Here is an 18,455-nt window from a genome sequence, read left to right on the forward strand (position 1 = left end):
GCAAATGAACATTTCCTAGGAAGACTTCAAAGTATCTTTCAAATGAAGGAATATGAGATATTACAATGAAAGTGCATTTTGAGAATGAATGATTTTAAAAAAAAATGCTAGTGTTTTTAAAAATTTTCTTGTGTATGTTCTTTTTTTTAAATAACAAAAATAAAAAAACAAAATTTTTTAAATTTATTTTTTATTTTAAAAAGTTTTAATTTTTTAATTTTTATTTTTTTTAATAAAAAAATAAATAAAATCAACAAAAATATATATTTACTTTTTTTTTAAAGAAAAAAAAAAAAAAAATTAAAACTAACACTAAAATGAAATTATTTATTTTCTTGCAAACTCATCAACGTCTTTAAAAAAATTGAATCTGGATTGAGCAGTGTCAACCACTGATTTATGCAATTTGAGCAATTCTGATTTATGCAGTCTCAATTTCGTTTATGAATTGAACAACGATAAGTTGTGAGAGATGATAAGTTTAGTGAGAGTCCCCGTAACTCTGGACTCCATCCACACATTTAATGCATCAACTACTTTGACCGGCCTTTTCCAATTCCGTGAGAAATATCTTATCTACTTAAATTTAGAAACATCTCTAATATACAAGTTGTGCTAGTGAAAAAAGAATTTCTAAGTTTAGAAAGTAAAATAACGCCAATAATAAATTGCTAAAAAACAAAAAAAGGGGAAAAAACTCTTTGGTTTCAGTGGACCTTGTTTTCAATCACCATCCCTCTTGTGAGTAGTCACGAGGGTTTCGATAAAGCGGAGCCTGTCGAACCTTGGTACGAAAGCCTCTTCGACGCTTTTAGAAGTCGAATTATGAGAAACAAACATGTCATCATTCTTTGATTTGGCGGCCGTAGAGGATGCCATGACTCTAATCTCGTGGTCGCTGAGAGCAGTGAGTGCAGCAGATGCGACCCCTGCAGTTTATTCCCTCCATACACTCTGATTCTTTGTTGTAAATGAACTCTGATTCCCTCCATACATTGATATAGAATCTATAGGTGTGTTGGAAGAGATGGGGCCTGCGCTCGACACAAATCCTAGACAATCTAAGTCAAAGCAATCGGTGTCTTCATTGTTATCCCTCGTCCCACTTGTTACCGGCGTGGGGCTTGACCCGTGCTGGGGGGCGAGGCCAGCACTAAGGCAAAAATAATCCTCAATGCCTTCGATCAGCCCCACCCACGCAGCGCCTTGGTCGTTCCACTACCACGTGCATTTCCTTGTGGTAGAAAAGGCCGGTGATCTCACTCTTCACATCGCCGGCCATGTATTTGGCAACATAGTCACTGTTCAAGTAGATATTATTGGCGAATTCATAGGCAATCTCGTTCAGGTTTTGCACACACACACACACAAAAAGAAGAAGTAAATTCCAACAGTGGATATTATTTGAATAGCACATAAAACCCCTTGTTTGCATGGTATTTTGATTTCACAATCAATTGGTTGTTTTGCATTGAATTGATGTGGACCAAAAATAGCAAAAGAGGGTAGCGAACCGCCCTCAAACCCCACCAATTTCACCAGTATGTTTGGAAATATATGGCGAGGAAGAATCTAATTTTCATCATTGATTGAGCCAGCAACGAAATTCTAATCTCTCAAATCTCTCAAAATCCACTTCACTGCCAGCAAAACCCGTAATTCTCTGCACATTAATTGTAAAAACCATTTTTATTCATGTAGTTACCAAAATAGGGTCCCGAAGAACCACAATTTCCTCTTAGACCGTTAGGAATTTAAGCAAACAATTCCCAGGTTATATAATTCATTCTATTATGGAAAAAACCCATGTCTTCGTTTTTCCAAATTTGTCTTGGTTCGACCACAAACTGCTTTTGAAAATTGACATTTTTAAGGGGTTGCGTTCTGAGGATGTTGGCATCCACTATGAGACTTCTTAACAAAGACTTGCACAAAACAATGATAGCTGCACAGGCCCTTACACATCCATGGCTTCGAGGTTAGCCTGCAATCCCGTTGGATATTTTGATTTTCAGATTATTCAAAGCATATATTCGGGCTTCTCCTTTGAAACAGGCAGCTTTGAAGGCACTGTTAAAATCGTTGACAGAAAATGAATTATGTTACCTCAGATCACGGTTTAAACTTCTTGAACCCAACAAAGATGGAAGGATTTCCCTGAAACACTTTAGATTGGCTTTAACGAAGAATGCGACTGATGCAATGAAGGAATCTAAGGTTCTTGATATTCTCAATTTGATGGAACATCTTGCTTCAAGAAGAATGGACTTCGAAGAGTTCTATGCTTTTTCAATAAGTATATATGCATTGGAAGCCCTAGACCGGTGGGAGTAATTGGGAATTTGGTTTATTCATCTACCACTATAAAGAAAGAAGTTCTTCTCGCTGGAGCTTTACAACCAGTTATTGGTCTGTTGAGTTCAAGGTCCCAAGAAAGCCAAAGGGACTTAGGGCAGTTTGCAACAACAGATCCTGAATGCAAGGTTCACATTACCCAACGTGGTGTTGTTCGTCCTCTCTCTAAAATGCTCCAATTGCCAGATGCCCAACTCAAGGAGATGGCAGCATTTTCTCTTGGTAGATTAGCACAGAATTCACACAACCAAGCTGACATTGTCCACGAAGGGGGACTAATACCGCTTCTTGATCTTCTAGAGTCTAAAAATGGGTCTCTTCCACACAATGCAGCTTTTGCTCTTTATAAGCTTGCAGATAATGAGGATAATATATTTTATCTAATGCGTGTATCAGATAAATTTTTTCAAAGACTCATTGCTTTGGCTCTTGTTCATCTTTGTTGTGTTTTATTTGTTTTATTAGTTTGAATTGTTATTATATATATATATATATATATATATATATATATATATATATATATTTAATAATTTTTTAATTAAAAAAAATGAAATTGAACTTATCTCTAAAAAAAATTGTTGGTTTTCAAAAGATTTTTTCTATTTTTAATAATAATATATATATGATATATATTATTATTAAGGGCAATTTTTATTTTATTTTTATTATTATTTTTAAACTAAAATTAAAAAACTAAATTTTATCTAAATTTTTTTAAGATGATCTTTTGCTCATTCACAAAATTCTTTATTGTCATATTGCAGATCAATTTTCCAGCGAGAGTATTTTTATTTGAAATAAATCGATAGATTTTCTGATCTTCTTGATCACACGAAGCGTAGGAAGAGAGCATACTAATCTTTTGATTTATTTTTATTTATGCAGGTTAGAATGGATGGATAATAAACACAATCAAGATCTGCGATCAAACCTCGCATTATCTACACTCTTTCTGCAATGTCGCGGGGGTGTTTAGACTCTCGGAAGACAAAGCTTTCCGATAATCAAGCTCCTGGCTTACCCGTGATACAGAAACAAGACATAGAAATGCGAAGATGAAGCAACTCTTACTGTGCCACTGAATTTATTCATGATTTTTTATTTTTATTTTTGAAAATAAGACTAAAAACTTCTAATGAGATTAAGACTAAAAACTTTTAATGAGAATGACTTCTAATGACTTCTAATGAGATCTCATTTTTATTTTTCTAATCTATTCTACCTATCTTGCTTGAAAGAGTTCAAAAATGCGGATGCAAATCAAAGTTCAATTAATGTCAACCCGGGAAGGTAAACTTAGAAGTGCCACCTATAGGTCTAGAAAGATTTCTAATTTGTTTGAAATCTATTGGTTCTCTTACAAGAACAAATTCGTCAAGATCTCTTCCAATAACTAAACAAACTAGAGAGATTCCTAATTTGTCGAAGGTCTTAGGGTTCCCTTACAAGAACACATGAATTTTAAGATCTCTTCCAACAACTAAACAAACCTAGATCTAATAATTATCTGAGATCTTAAAGTTCCCTTACAAGAACACATGAATTTTAAGATCTCTTCTAATTCAGAATATCAAACAAGAACTTAAAAGCTAAAATGAAATAAAAACATAAATTAAATCATACCTAAAATAAGCATTCAAGTGAGGCCATGGGGACCCTCCATAACTCCACAAGCACACCACTTCAAAGGAGACTCAAATGTAGAAGCAACAAAATCAAAGTATGATTCTTTATTTCAAAATCTCCATCATGATGTACAAACCAACTTTAAGATTACAAATGGAACTCTAAGATTACAAATGAAGATTCTAAGATTACAAATGGAGGAAATTGTACTCCTATTTATACAATGGGATGAGATAACAAACTCATAATGATGATCCACTAATCTCTCTTTAGTTCCATACATCTCTCAACCATCTAGACACATAACCCCCTTTTGTCCTTGATCTTCTCCATGAGGCTTATCTTATCAAATTCGAATTTGATCATTCAAGGCCACATAAAGGTGTCTTGGAAGCTTCCTTTGTACCTACACATGTCACAAAAACAATCCACTTTCCATATATGAAGTAAAATATATTATTTTCTAATATTTAATCAAGAATTTCTCTTAAAAATGCTTGAAAATAAATAATATTTGGAAGATATAAATGAGACCCATTAATGATGAACAATAGAGAAAATGAACTGACATGGTAGTGAATAATGAGTGATATAATGGAAGCATAGGTGAAAAATATATGGTAATGGGTGATATTTGTATGACATTTTGAAGCCCAACAATCAATGTGAATTGGCCAATACCCAAATCAGTCACAGAAGTAAGGAGTTTTACGGGAGCAACATAGTATTGGAGGAAGTTCATTGCCAATTTATCTTCCATAGTAGCTCCACTACATGCTTTGACCAACGTGAAGGTTTTCTTCCAGTGGGGAGGCAAACAGAAAAAGCATTTGATGCTTTAAAACAAAATATCAGTTCAGCCCCAGTTTTAGCATTGTCGGATTTGAAACAACCATTTGAAACACAAACAGATGCAAGTGACTATGCCATGGGTTCATTTCTTTTACAGCATGGTAAGCCCATTTCATTTCATTATGAGATTTTTAATGGTGTTGTTATTAACTATCCTACATATGATAAAGAGATTTACGCATTGGTGCAAAGTGTGAAAAGATGGAAGCATTATTTAATGGGAAAAGAAACCATTATTCGCACTGATCATCAACCTTTGCAATATCTGTTATCTCAAACAAAATTGCAGCAATCAAGGCACTTCCATTGGATGGGATTCTTGCAGCAATTCCGCTTGGTAATCAGGTACAAGAAAGGTATTTATAACAGAGTTGTTGATATGCTTTCTAGGCCGATTGTTAATGTAGCCATTTTACTGAAGAATCATTCTGTTTTTCCTGAAAGTTATGTTGAACAACATGCACATGATGTTGACTTCCAAGAGGTATATTCAAACTTTATTCAAGGCCACCAAGTTGAGGAATTAGACTACCATGTACATGATAATTTGTTGTATCATGTGGAAAAACTTTGTGTTCCACAGGGAAAGAGAGTAAATGTCACAAGGGAAGCGCACACTTATCTTATTGTTAGACATTTCGATGTAAGTAAAACAGTGACAAATATTCAGAGGTATTTTATTGTACTTGTATGCTTGAAAGTGTGTCACGTTTTATCAAAGGTTGTTCATTGTGTGCAGTTAGTAAGCCTAGTAATAGGAAACTAGGATTGTACACACCACTTCCAATGCCTTCACGTCCATGGGAGAGCGTTTCTATGGATTTTGTAGGAGGTCTTCCTTTATCAAGAAAAGGTGATGATTATTTGTATGTAGTTTTAGATAGGTTCAGCAAGATGTGCATATTAATTCCTTGTAAAAAATAAATTACAGCTATAAAACAGCTCAACTTTTCTTTCAAAATGTTTGGGTTCATTTTGGATTACCTACTTCTGTTGTAAGTGATCGTGATTCCCAATTTGTTTGGAATTTTCGGTCAAAATTATGGAACTTGATGGACACCAAGTTGAAGAAAAATACAAACTTCCATCTGCAAATAGATGGTCAAACTGAAGTGGTTAACATGACAATTATTCATTTGCTAAGAGGATATTGCAGCAAACATCCTAAGTTGTGGGATGAACAAATGCATTATATTCAGCATGCTTACAACTGAGAAAAACACTCTTCTATTCTAACTTCTCCTTTTGAGGCATGTCTTGGTTATTTTCCTAAGTCACCTTTGGATTTCATCTTTGAGAAAGATGTAGTTGTAGATGGACATAGCGACATCGACAGATCAAAGAAATTCATTGAGAAAATTATTCAGTTGATTCACCAAACAATTCAAGAACAACTAGAAAAGAGTCTAGGTGATGAGCCCCAAAAATGGACAAATGTTTGGGCTCATTCAACCTCCTAATTTGGCTTAGTCCACCATTCTCATTTGTTTATTGCATGTTTTTTATTATTTTTATGTTAATAGAGTGAATCTGGTTAGTCATTATGCCAACAAGTCTAATGGGTGCTTTGTGTAGCCTTTTTGGTCAACTTGGAGACAAAATGGAAGGTCTTAATGAACACTTGGCAGCCAAATTCGTGGGAGAACAAGCTAGAGGATTTGTAGGAAGGTGTCCCCCTCATTTATGGGCCCTTACCTCGAATTCTCCACCATCAGCTCGGAGTTCAAGGGCCACCGAATCAATCAGCTCAAGGGCAGCCAAGCAAGTCAAGTTGGACTGCTGTTAACTCCAAGTCTTGGGCAGCCAAGTCCCTAACTTTTAGGAGGACTGTTGGGTCCTAAAATTGTATAAATAAGAAGGCTTGGGGCCTCATTTTGGTTAGCTAGTGGGTAGTCATTTTGTAACTAGTTAGTCATTTCGTTTTAGCCATTAGTCAGCTAGTTTGTAGTTCGATTTTTATGCAATAGAGTAGCTTTGCTTTCAGCTCATGTTCAAGCTCTCCTTGTGGACAGTTTTGATGTAACTTTTCATTTCTTGATTAATAAAGATGGATCCAGCTTTGCACCAGCTCTAAATCGTTCTTGGGAGGCTGTAGTTCTTGGGGTTGGGCCCATCTCAAGCGCCCAGTACCTCCCTTGTTTATCTTTATGTGTTTGCTGCGTTCTTGAAATAAAATCTGCTCTTTAGACTTAATTCGTGCTTTGTTACTTAGGTTTCTTTTGATGGTTCAAGTAGCTTTTCATGTTTATAATAGATTGGTAGGAGTTTGTTATGCATTTAGACCTTTTGGCATGTTCTTGCTCACGTGATATACGTGATATATATGGTTCTCTTTGCAAACAAAGCTGCTGTTTATTCATTTCATTGATAGTTGGATTGAGTTAGCTAGGACTTGGTTTGTTTGCAAGAATTCATTGATTTGTTTGAATAAGCATTGTGCAGGGCATCTTCATCACCTCCTCGTTCATTTGAGCCTCGTTCAGATCAGCTCCTCCATCACCAAGTCTGTTCCCTCATCTCCCATCTTCTCTTTTGCCAAGTAACCTTACCTTCTTCCCCATTGTTGTCTCAACCACCTTCAAGCCAAGTCAGCTTTCCACATCACCTCACCACTCCATCCATCAGTTCCCGGGTCACTTCAGACCCCCATCCTACCTCCATAACCATCCATACATCTTCCATCAACCATCCATCCTCAAACATCCCATTTCAGAACATCCTGTAGAAGAATTGCAGACCTTCCTGTAGAAACCCCTGCGTTTCCTGTAGAATCCCCTGCAGACATCCTGTAGGAGGCCACTCACTCGGTTTCTGAGCCTCTGAACGTGAGGAACCTCTGTGGACTGATGCTAAGGATCTCTGTGGACCTCTCCTAGCCTCCCCAACCTTTCCCAAGCTTTCCTTCCTTCCGCATCACATCTGCACAACCAAACCCTAATAAGCACAAAATCACAATCACTCCATCCACTTAAAGAAAAAATACAAAAACATGTCTTTTAAGATGCAAGTAGATTAGATTCATGCATTTTCACTTATTAGAAGTAATGGCATCATTGGTAGAAGTTTCCTTCACATTCTTTGCATCATAGAGGTTAGACTAGTTAAATTAGGGTTTCCATGTTTTGATTTGCTTTCAGTTCATTTTTGCCAAGTAGATTAGTCTTCTTTGAGCTAGATTTCATCCATCATTTAACAAGCTTCTTCTGAGAGCCTATAGAAGTTGGCTTGAGCCCTAGCGGACTTGTGCCAGCTGACCAAGTGACAGCTACGACAAGAGCTAGTACTTGTGCATACAACACCGTCGCTTCCAAGTTTGTATGAACTACCGGTTGATAAAATTAAGAGACAGGAAGCCCCAGGAGTTGTAGCATTATTGCTACAATACTGGAGCTCACCACTAGGCAAGTATAAGGCAAGGCATGATAAGCATAGTGTGGATCATCAGTTTCAAGTAGGTGATGAAATTTGGATTTACATTAGCAAGGAAAGGCTTCAAGGTGAAGGTAAGAAGTTGAAACCAATCTATTATGGTCCATTTAAAATTCTGGAAAAGATTGGTAATAATGCTTTCAAACTTGACTTGCCTTCATATATGCAAATTTATTCCGTTGTTAACGTTGAAAATTTGAGATTGTATGAGCCCCCTTTGGTTGAAGATCAAAGAGAAATTGTATAGATTCCATGAACTGAAGACTTTTCTCTAGAATTTCTTAATGTGCTTCAACAAGACACTATACTTGACAGAGGAACAAGGACAACAAAAAGGGGAAATGTTGATTATCTTCGAGTGGGTCTCAAAAGTATAAATCCATCAAAGGTCAAATGGATTGAAGAGGGGAAGGTGAGGGAACAATACCCTCATCTGTTCAATAACTGAATATAATCTTTTGGGGTCCAAAAGGCTTCCAGTGGGAGGAGTGATCAAGTGCTCAAGTTTATGCTCAAAAATCAAAGTGTCAAAATTTTGTTAAACTTGGCTTCAGATCGAAGAGCTCCTCATTCTGATTCCAACGGTGCGAATGGCACTCAAATACGAGCTCGTATGCAGAAGTTAGAGAAAGTCAAAGTTCAATTTTGACTTATCTACATGCAGGATTAGATGACTTGGAAAATCCCTTCAGTGAATGAGGAGGTGCTAAGTGGCAGGCCGCCATTGGCCCCCACATTTCGCAAATCGCATTCACAGGCGAAAAGGTGTTTCAAATCGGCCCTAGAATAGCCAGGGTTGCGATGTGATAAGGCAATCGCAATTGGCAAAGGGAGTGAAGTACTATAGAATCGGCCCTCGACGATGTTTGGGTTGCGATGTGATTAATCGCTATCGCAAATCAAAATCGGTGGATAGGTCCCACATATGTATAAAACCCCGGTTATCCGCTGAATTGCAAAATGCGATAAAGTCCCCGGATGTGATGCCACTATAAATTGTGATTTAATATCTCGTCGGGTCCACAATATCGTAATTGCAAATCACCCGTTTCTATTCACAGACCATAAGCCCGCAACACTTGTCGATTGCGATTTGCGATACGACCGACAGGTTATGGCCTGCAGCATGGTGAAATATTCGCCCGGTTAGCGATTTTGGAGAGAAATGGGGATTTTTGTCGGTTTTGGAGCAATTTGTGGAACAAATAGTGAAGTCATAACTTATTTGGTTGTTATCCAAATTGGATGCAAAAAGAGGCTATATGGCCATTTTTTAGTATTCTGAACTCATTGAGACAGGTTTCAGAGGCATTTGAGCATTGTAAACACACTTTTGTTGTAATTTTGAGCATAATAGAGAGGCCCAAGCATTGGAAGTTGGACCAAGGAGACGTAGCCTAGGAGGGGTGAACTCCTTATCAAATCTTTGTGTTGTGTGTTGTATTTTGATGTTCTTTGTTGTTATTTTGTTATTGTTCAACAAATGTTTTATGTTAAATTGTTATAACATTTACATAAGAAACTCTCATGGGAATCAATTAATTAAGCAAATGGTGAATCCTTAAGCACTTGATAAGCAAATGATAAGCATCTTGGGTTTTATTCTGAATGGGGAATTAGCACAACATTACTAATCTACTTCATTTCAGATCAAACCTAGATACATTGTTGAGACCTATATTTTAATTAAAGATGTAAGTTTGACCAACTTGGAACCTTGCTTGACTTCTTCACTACGACTTCATTTTCCTCTTGATTTCTATGGAGTTAGGAGAAATTCCATATACCGTTGGAAATATATTTGAGAGGGCTATCCAACCATACAACATTCATTCTCATTTGGACTAGGGCTAGAGAAGAAACACCTTCAAAGATATGTTATCCAAAGTTCAAGTTTGACAAAATGGCAAGCTACATTCAATAGTCTCCCATGTTATTGCATTTTGAAATTAATGACATTGCAGTTGGCATCAATAAAAACATATATGCAACAATCACCCCCTTTTCTCATTGATGGCATCACCACCATACATCTACTGGTCATTAGTGATATTGATCTAGAATCCCCTTATCTGCTTATTGATTGTACTCCCCCTATCTACTTATTGACTGCTAAGCGATCCACTCCTTATGTTTGTTTATTCTCCTCGTTTGACATCAATTACAAAAGGGCATATATTCCCTTAGTGATAACTCATACCATTTTCTTGAACTCTGCTTGTCACCAACATGCTTCTTAGCTGGAATCGATAAGCTATTTCCTCCTTGTGAAGAAGAACTTACCCCCATTTTCTATCTAAGATATTCAAAAAATTCTCTTTCTACTCCAACAATATTGTATACATTGCGTGAAGCTTTGTTAGCCTTTTCCACCAGCTTTCCTATATCAACATTTCTAATTTCACATCTTTTGGAATTAAATGTGAGATCATACCCTTGATCACACATTTGACTAACACACAAGAGCTTGTGTTTCGGTCCTCCCACATACAACTCATTTTGAGCCTTAGTTCTTCCATTATCTATGTTGATTTTGGGCCTTTTCCACCTATTCTTGCATATGCATTGTTACCAAGAATTACCTTGCCTCCATCCTCTTCCTTAACTTTAATGAATTTAATTTGATCTCTTTTCATATGTCTTCGACATCCATTATCAAAATACTATTTGTTTTCTTGTTTTGGGGCATATAACATGAGGCCGCACACTTCCTGCTTCTCTTGTTTTTTCCATATTGTTGAATTTGTAGGGGGGCATTCTTCCCTGCCTTGGTTTTGAGACTTGTTTAGACTGATTGAGCAATCATGTGCTTTGTGCCCATAGTTGCTGCATATGTTGCATTCAACATAATTTAGCAGAGGAGCAAAAGAACTGCCTCTACTAATACCATTTTCATATTTACCTTTAGATTTGTTTCTTAAATAACTATTCATTGGAGTTCTCAAAATTTCTCCCCTTCTATAATTTATTCTTGCGTAGGCTTGACAATCCACCGCTTTATGACCAAAATTATTACATGAGTAACAATGTCCATAAAAGAAATTTTGATACTTGGATAAATATTGCATGTTGAAAGGAATAAATTTATTGAATCTACTTTGCCTTCTTTCTTTGTTATAACGTTGTTGATTCATAGTTGTATTTGTTCCTTTTATTGTGTTTACATGACTTCCATATTCTCCTTTTTCTGATTTCCTTGCATCTCCCTTAGCTTTCTTTGGATGACTCAAACCTATTTTCATGAAAGAATATTCGTGACCTTGTCCTTTAAAACTATTATTGAGTGCATCAGCATAACTAATGGGTTTCTTGCATCCCTTTTATGTTGTTGTTGAGTTTGACTTTCCCTTGGTGTTCTTTGGGTTTTCTTCATAATCAAGACATGTCTTTATTAATGGAGATCTCTAACAATTGCGGATGTGATCTAATGACTTAAAAGATTTTACTATCTTCAATTTTTTATTGAGTTGATATGAGACCTTTTCTAATTCTTTTCTTAAAAGGAAAATTTCTTCTTCCAACTTTTCACAACGTTCTTCCTTTTATTTCCATTGCTTTGACAAAATCTCCTTTATCCTTTTGGTTTATTTTAGTTCAATTTTCAGAATAATGGCACAATTTGCATCACAATCTTTATCCTTATATTATTGCGGTCATTGTGCTAATTGATTTACCCTTTTCCTTAGAGGTCCAACTCCACAAGGGCACTTATGAGTTATCCTTCAAAATCCACTTTCGCTTCAATCTATTCTTCAACATTTTGATCATTCATGGCAATGAATGAGATATCACCTCTTTCATCATGAGACAAGCATTCACCGTTTTCATAATCACTATCTTCTTTGGATTACAAACTTTTATTTTTGATATTTCGTCTTCTTTTATGATCACGAGATTTGAATTTTACTTCATCATCATTATCATACGATTTTTCATAAGGAAATTTAGATGCATAGTGACCTATTATACCACAATCAAAACACTTGAATGGAGGCTTATCTTTGAACTTTTCAATTTCCCTTTTTAGCTTTCTTATAATTGGGTTTCCTCTTCATCTAATTCATGATAAGCATCTTCATGGACTTTATGCTTATTTATTTATTTAGCTGCTTTAAATGTGGCTTATCTTAAACTTGGCTTCTCCTTCTCCATTCTCAGTTTGTATGCATAAAGAGTTCCATGAAGAGTGTCTATATTTAGACTTTAAAGGTTTGATGACTTCTTAATAGTTGAAACTTTTGGATTAAAACTTGAGGAAAGCGATATTAATATTTTGCGAACATTATTAGATTCCTTAATTGTCTCACCAAGACCTCTAATAATGTTGACTATCCCATCTACACGAAGAAATAATGAGGCAATATTTCCATCTTCATCCATTTTCAAACTTCTGAATGAACTTCTATAATTTTGCAGCATAGCCTCCTTTACTTTGTCATCTCCTTCATAAAATCTTTAAAGCTTGTCCAAAAGTTCTTTGGTTGACTTGCAATGCATTGCTTTGATAAATTCAATGTATGATAGACAACTTAATATGGATTTTTTTCCATAGAATTATTTGTATAGATTATTTTACCATTTGCATATGTAGGAGGAGTTGCAGGCACCCGATAACCATTTTCAACATCCATCCAGATATTAGTACCTAAAGACATAATGTGGGTACTCATTCTCATTTTCCAAAAGGCATAGTTTGATCCATCAAATTGAGGAGCCTTGCTTGAAGAAATACCCTTGTGATTGGCCATGTTCCTTTGTGACCTACCTTATAGTGATTAATTGTTCCTAAAGCAACCTTGCTCTAATACCAATTATTGGCAATATAATTACACTGAGAGGGGGGGGGGGTGAATTAGTGTAATGACTATTCTTGACCAATCAAAACACTTTTAATACACATATAAAATCAATCACATCAACCACAAGAGATACACCAAATATATGTAAGAAAATTCTTTTATTAATGATGATGTTGTAGGCACCAACCTATTGTTACCATGTTTTTCTAGCACCAACCGAAAGGAGGCACTAACCCCCTAAAATGTTTTACTAGCACCAACCAAAAGGAGGCAACAACTCCCTAAAATGTTTTACTAACACCCATAAGAAGGAGGAACCAACCCCCTGAGAAATACATGCACCGACCTGAAAAATGTTTAATTGAATCCTTTATTTATGTCTTTAGCTATGTTTTGTACTACTCTCTATTCCGCACTTTTCATCTTCTTCTGAATCCTCGACTCGACTTCATAGGCATCCTTTGAACTTATCCTCTGACCTCTTCTACGATCACACATCCTCCACAAACTACATTCCACGGAGTTATTTTCACCTTTCACACCACATAACCACAACAGTGAAAAAACCTCTTTTGACCCACTTAGTCGAATGCCTACAACTCTTCCAATCTTCTTTCCTTTATTTATATTAAACCAAATTGACAAAACGAGGCAAAGTTAACATTCCATGGAGGGTTATCTGGAAATCTTGGTGTATTGCTTTAATGTATTTTCTAGAAGATCGGCCCAGATGACCCGTATATGAACCATATCAATGACGACTTGGCTCCTTGGGGGCTTAGCTTTAGTTACACGAATACCACATGACATGACCATGTTAAACATTTTCTCCACTAAATTTGGAGTTGGGTCCACTTGGGTGTAGTAGATTAGTGGACATCTAGATACCTGAATAACTTTTAAGACTAATTCTACCTCCAGGGGCTTTATTGTCACTCCATAGGATCAAGAGCTAGGACCACAATTTTAATCAACTAAATAATATATCTAGAATATGGGTTCACAAGGATATGTTAACATTTTTAGATCCCCATATAAGTTGGATAACTCTTCTCCATACAAAACCATAACCAATACTGGAACCTTTACTACTTGTCCTTCGAGCTCAAATCTGGTATCTCGCAATTTTTGTTTTTTTTTTTTGTTCTGTTTTTTTGTTTTTTGTTTTTGTTTTTGTTTTTGTTGTTGTTGTTATTGTTGTTGTTGTTGTTGTTGTTGTTGTTGTTGTTGTTTTTTTGTTTAGATAGTTGAACTCTGCTCAAATCCAAATCCGAACCATTAACATAAACTTTTCGTATACACCTCGGATTTTTAGGAACTTTGGATACCCAGATATTTTTTCATTGACCAAGTTTCTTCTTCATTGTATTTGGATTCAGTCTAAAACTAAACCTGTGAACTGATGAACACCCAAATCACCAGCTGCCTGAATGGCCTTAAATTAGGTCTTCTGCTACATTGGGGCAATTTTCTTTGTTCATCGTCATTTTGGCCAAACACTAAATACACAAGAAACCTTCACTAAACCAGTCTCTGGCGCAAATCCCGAGATTTTAAGAGCTTCCATGTCGAAACTTCAAGAACCAATTGAAACTTGCCATGTCACTGCCACTTTGTTTGCCTCTTTAGCTTTCTACCATGTTTCACTCGAAATAGGGCCACTTAGTACTTAAGAATTTCAAAATTTCCAAACACATGTCCTTACCTTAGGGTCCCACATCATCATCCTCTTCCAACCGGTACCACTTGTCATCCTACTTGTACTTCCATGTCAGCAAGGATCCACTTCATGACTAATGGAGAAATCCAAAAATCTGGTATTTTTGTTAAGAAGCTATTCTATTGCATCCCTGATTGCCCGGATGCCTAGATGCAGGTAAACATATCTGGCATTCGATTGTTGATTTAACAACTTAGTGGAAAAGGGACCAAATTCCCAAATATGATGAAGAAACCCGAATATTACTTAAAGATGGAACTTTGACTAGCTTGAAACCTTGCTTGACTCTTCACATCAACTTCATTTTCCTCTTTATTTCTGTGGAGTTAGGAAAAGTGTCATATACCATTGGGAATATATTTGAGAAGTATATCCAACCATACAACATTCATTATCATTTTATATAGAGACTAGAGTAGAAATGCCTTCAGAGATATGCTCTCCAAACTGCAACTTCGACAAAATCACAGTACACATTCAACAGTCTCCCATGTTGTTGAACTTTGAAATCAATGATGCTGCAGTTGACATCAATGAAAACATATATGTAACATCATAAATCATACAAACCACACATGTCCCAATCCTTTCAAGTGTTAAAGAACTCCCTAATAGAGGTTACTACAATAAACTAGACAAGTTATCCAAGTCATGAGGGACACATGACAAAGAGGTACACATACCTTTCTAGGTCTTACAACAATATGCTCTTTACATATTACATACATATATACAAGTATATATGCTCTTGGCTTCTTACATGAGAAGAATAACTTGCTTCCATCCTAAAAAGTGTCCATGCTCTTTCATTCACTTGTAGAACTGTTATGTTAAACATGTACTAGCTAATAACCAATTGTACCATTGATACCTCAAATTGACTACGAACTTGTTGTACTCCAAGGCCTAACATCAATCTAACCATGAAGATTGAGTAATTAACCACCTTATCGACATACGTCCATCTACCTAAAAACCTAGGTACCCAACCATGGTGCTTGTCAGTTATCTAGGAAAATAGTCTAGAAATAGAATGTATCCATTCCAATCTCACACTATCTGCACCTACTAATGAGGAATTATCTAAGGTTGGTTTTAGGGTAACCTTGGGGGACTTCCAATATACCAGAGGTGCATGGAATTGCAGTCCATGTATAGGTGTTGTATGATGAACTACTACTCGAAGGGATACCAACAGAGGTTAGAAGGGAGTCCAACAGATGTGACCACCTCTTGTAGTTCCTGTGTATATGCTTCCCCAACGATAAGTTGATGCACGTAACAAAAAAAATATGTAGTTTAAAGATGTCAAAACACATCTCTAGCCTAAATTTTTTTTGCTAGATTTGATGGTGCGACTGACCCAGGAAAGTGCTCTGATACCACTTGTAGTATGTTTGGCCTGCAAAATATATCAGAAGTGCGAAATATGACAAATATACCACAAAAAATAATACAATGAGATGATAACGTGGAAATATTCTATTAAGATATGTAACAATATTGTTAACTTGCCTCTTTGAGGGGGCAACCTGCAGTAGAGAAGAGCTCAATTACACAACACAAGACAAAACTTCCCTTACTATATTCGATAATATATAGTTTCATGAGACCCAAAACCCTAACTTCTTATTGTCCCTTGCATAATGCGGGTTAACCACTTTATTTATTAGCTATGGCATGTTATAACTAATTGTGGTCCCTTTTTTATAATGTCAACCAACAACTTACAATACTTACGGGCTTTATTTATTAAACTAACTAATCATGACTCTTACAGGGCCCCTTGGGATTATTACATTAATAAAGGGGTTGGAGTCAGACCTAAATAAATATTACCATGGCTAGCTATTAAGCTAGTAGAGGGAGGTAGATGGACTAGTGGGATCACTTCGATGGGAACATTCAAGTTGGTTTGCTAAAATAAATAACTAGGCTCTTGGAATAATATGTCACTGAAAAAAAGTTTGCCCAACAAATAAGTTTCAGTGAAAAGTTGCTTAGTCTCATAAGGGAGCTTCACTTTCAAGGCTTATTTTTTTCATTTGATGTTGAAAAAATCTTTCTCAAACTAGATTTTTAGATTTTGAAAGAACTGAGAGAATATTGGAATGAAACCAGATTGATTATTGAAAAGATTTCTTTAAGTAACAAATTATTTATTAATTCAATATGAATATATGCAAATGATTGTACCATAGCAACACTGATGAATTCTAATGTCTTTGCTCTTGATACACTAAACCACTTTATAAAAACAGACATTAAGGCTAACTAAGGAGAAAATGGAACCAAATGGTTCTTATGCATTTTCTATATTTGCCCTCCTATATGTTTTTTTTTCAAAGAAGTGATGGTACTATAGGTTACTAGCTTAGCAAATACTATCATAACGACCATAGATAAGAAAAGAGAACATAAAATTGGTGGACAATCACTCATTCATCAATTGTTTTCATCATTTTGTCCTTACCTCTTGAATAAGAAAGATATTATTCCCTCTCGAATCATTAATGGTTCAAAATCTGACAAATTTACTTTAGCAATTTAGTGAAAATCCAAAGAAAAAAAAAAAATAGGCATCAATGCCATAGATTTATTGCAAACACTTCACTTGAATCTCATTTATTAGTACAACTAATGGATTAACTGCTAAATATTATAAGGATGTGTACAATGAATTTATTAACTCTTGAATGCCGTAGGGATGTTCCAGATTTGTATAGAGTAATGTAATCAATAAATGCTTAAAATATGAGGATTGGTAATGTCAATGTTGGGATACTAGAATTAACAATATATGGATATGCTCATAACTCTATTACTATCAAATAATTCTATGGATATGCTCATAACTCTATTACTATCAAATTTATTATCACAACTGAAATGACTTAATTATTAAGTTTATATATATATATATATATATATATATATATTTTTTTTTTTTTAAATTTAATTTTTTAATTTATTATTTATTTTTAAATAGGTATTACTTAATTATTATTATTTTAAGTGAAAAAAAGAAATATTAAAATTTTAAAAATATTTTATACTAGAATTTGGAAATACAATTTTTTGTAATATTGTAAGTTTTTGTTATTTAAATTTAAGTTTTGGATGTATAGATGGATTCCAATGCCTTGAAAAAGATCCAAAATTTAGATGACAAATTAGAAAACTCAAATCTACAATTCCGACAAATTTTTGTCATATTTCTAATAAGATTGACCAAAAAATATACTTAAAAAATAAAAATGTAAAAAATGTATAATTATTTATTATTTAAATTTAATATTTTGAATGTATAAATGAATTCAACTCCTTGGAATTCCAACAAATTCTTGTCATATTTCTCATAAAATTGACCAAAAAATATACTTAAAAAATAAAAATGTATAATTATTTATTATTTAAATTTAATATTTTGAATGTATAAATAAATTCAACTTCTTAGAAAAAAATTAAATTTAAATGGTAGGAATTACACCACTTAAACTTGCAATTCTAACCACATTACCAAATTTCTCACAAGATTGATAAAAGAAAATATATAGATATAGATATAAATATCTATAACAATTATTTTCAAAAATTTTAACTTCTAAAAATTGTGAAATTTAATTTACTACATATATATTAAAATAATAAAATCATATACAATGTTTAGTTTT

This window comes from Pinus tabuliformis, chromosome 9 (genome assembly GCF_031772625.1).
Source record: "Pinus tabuliformis cultivar Carrire ecotype Pingquan chromosome 9, CPIR1, whole genome shotgun sequence".
NCBI lineage: Eukaryota > Viridiplantae > Streptophyta > Pinopsida > Pinales > Pinaceae > Pinus > Pinus tabuliformis.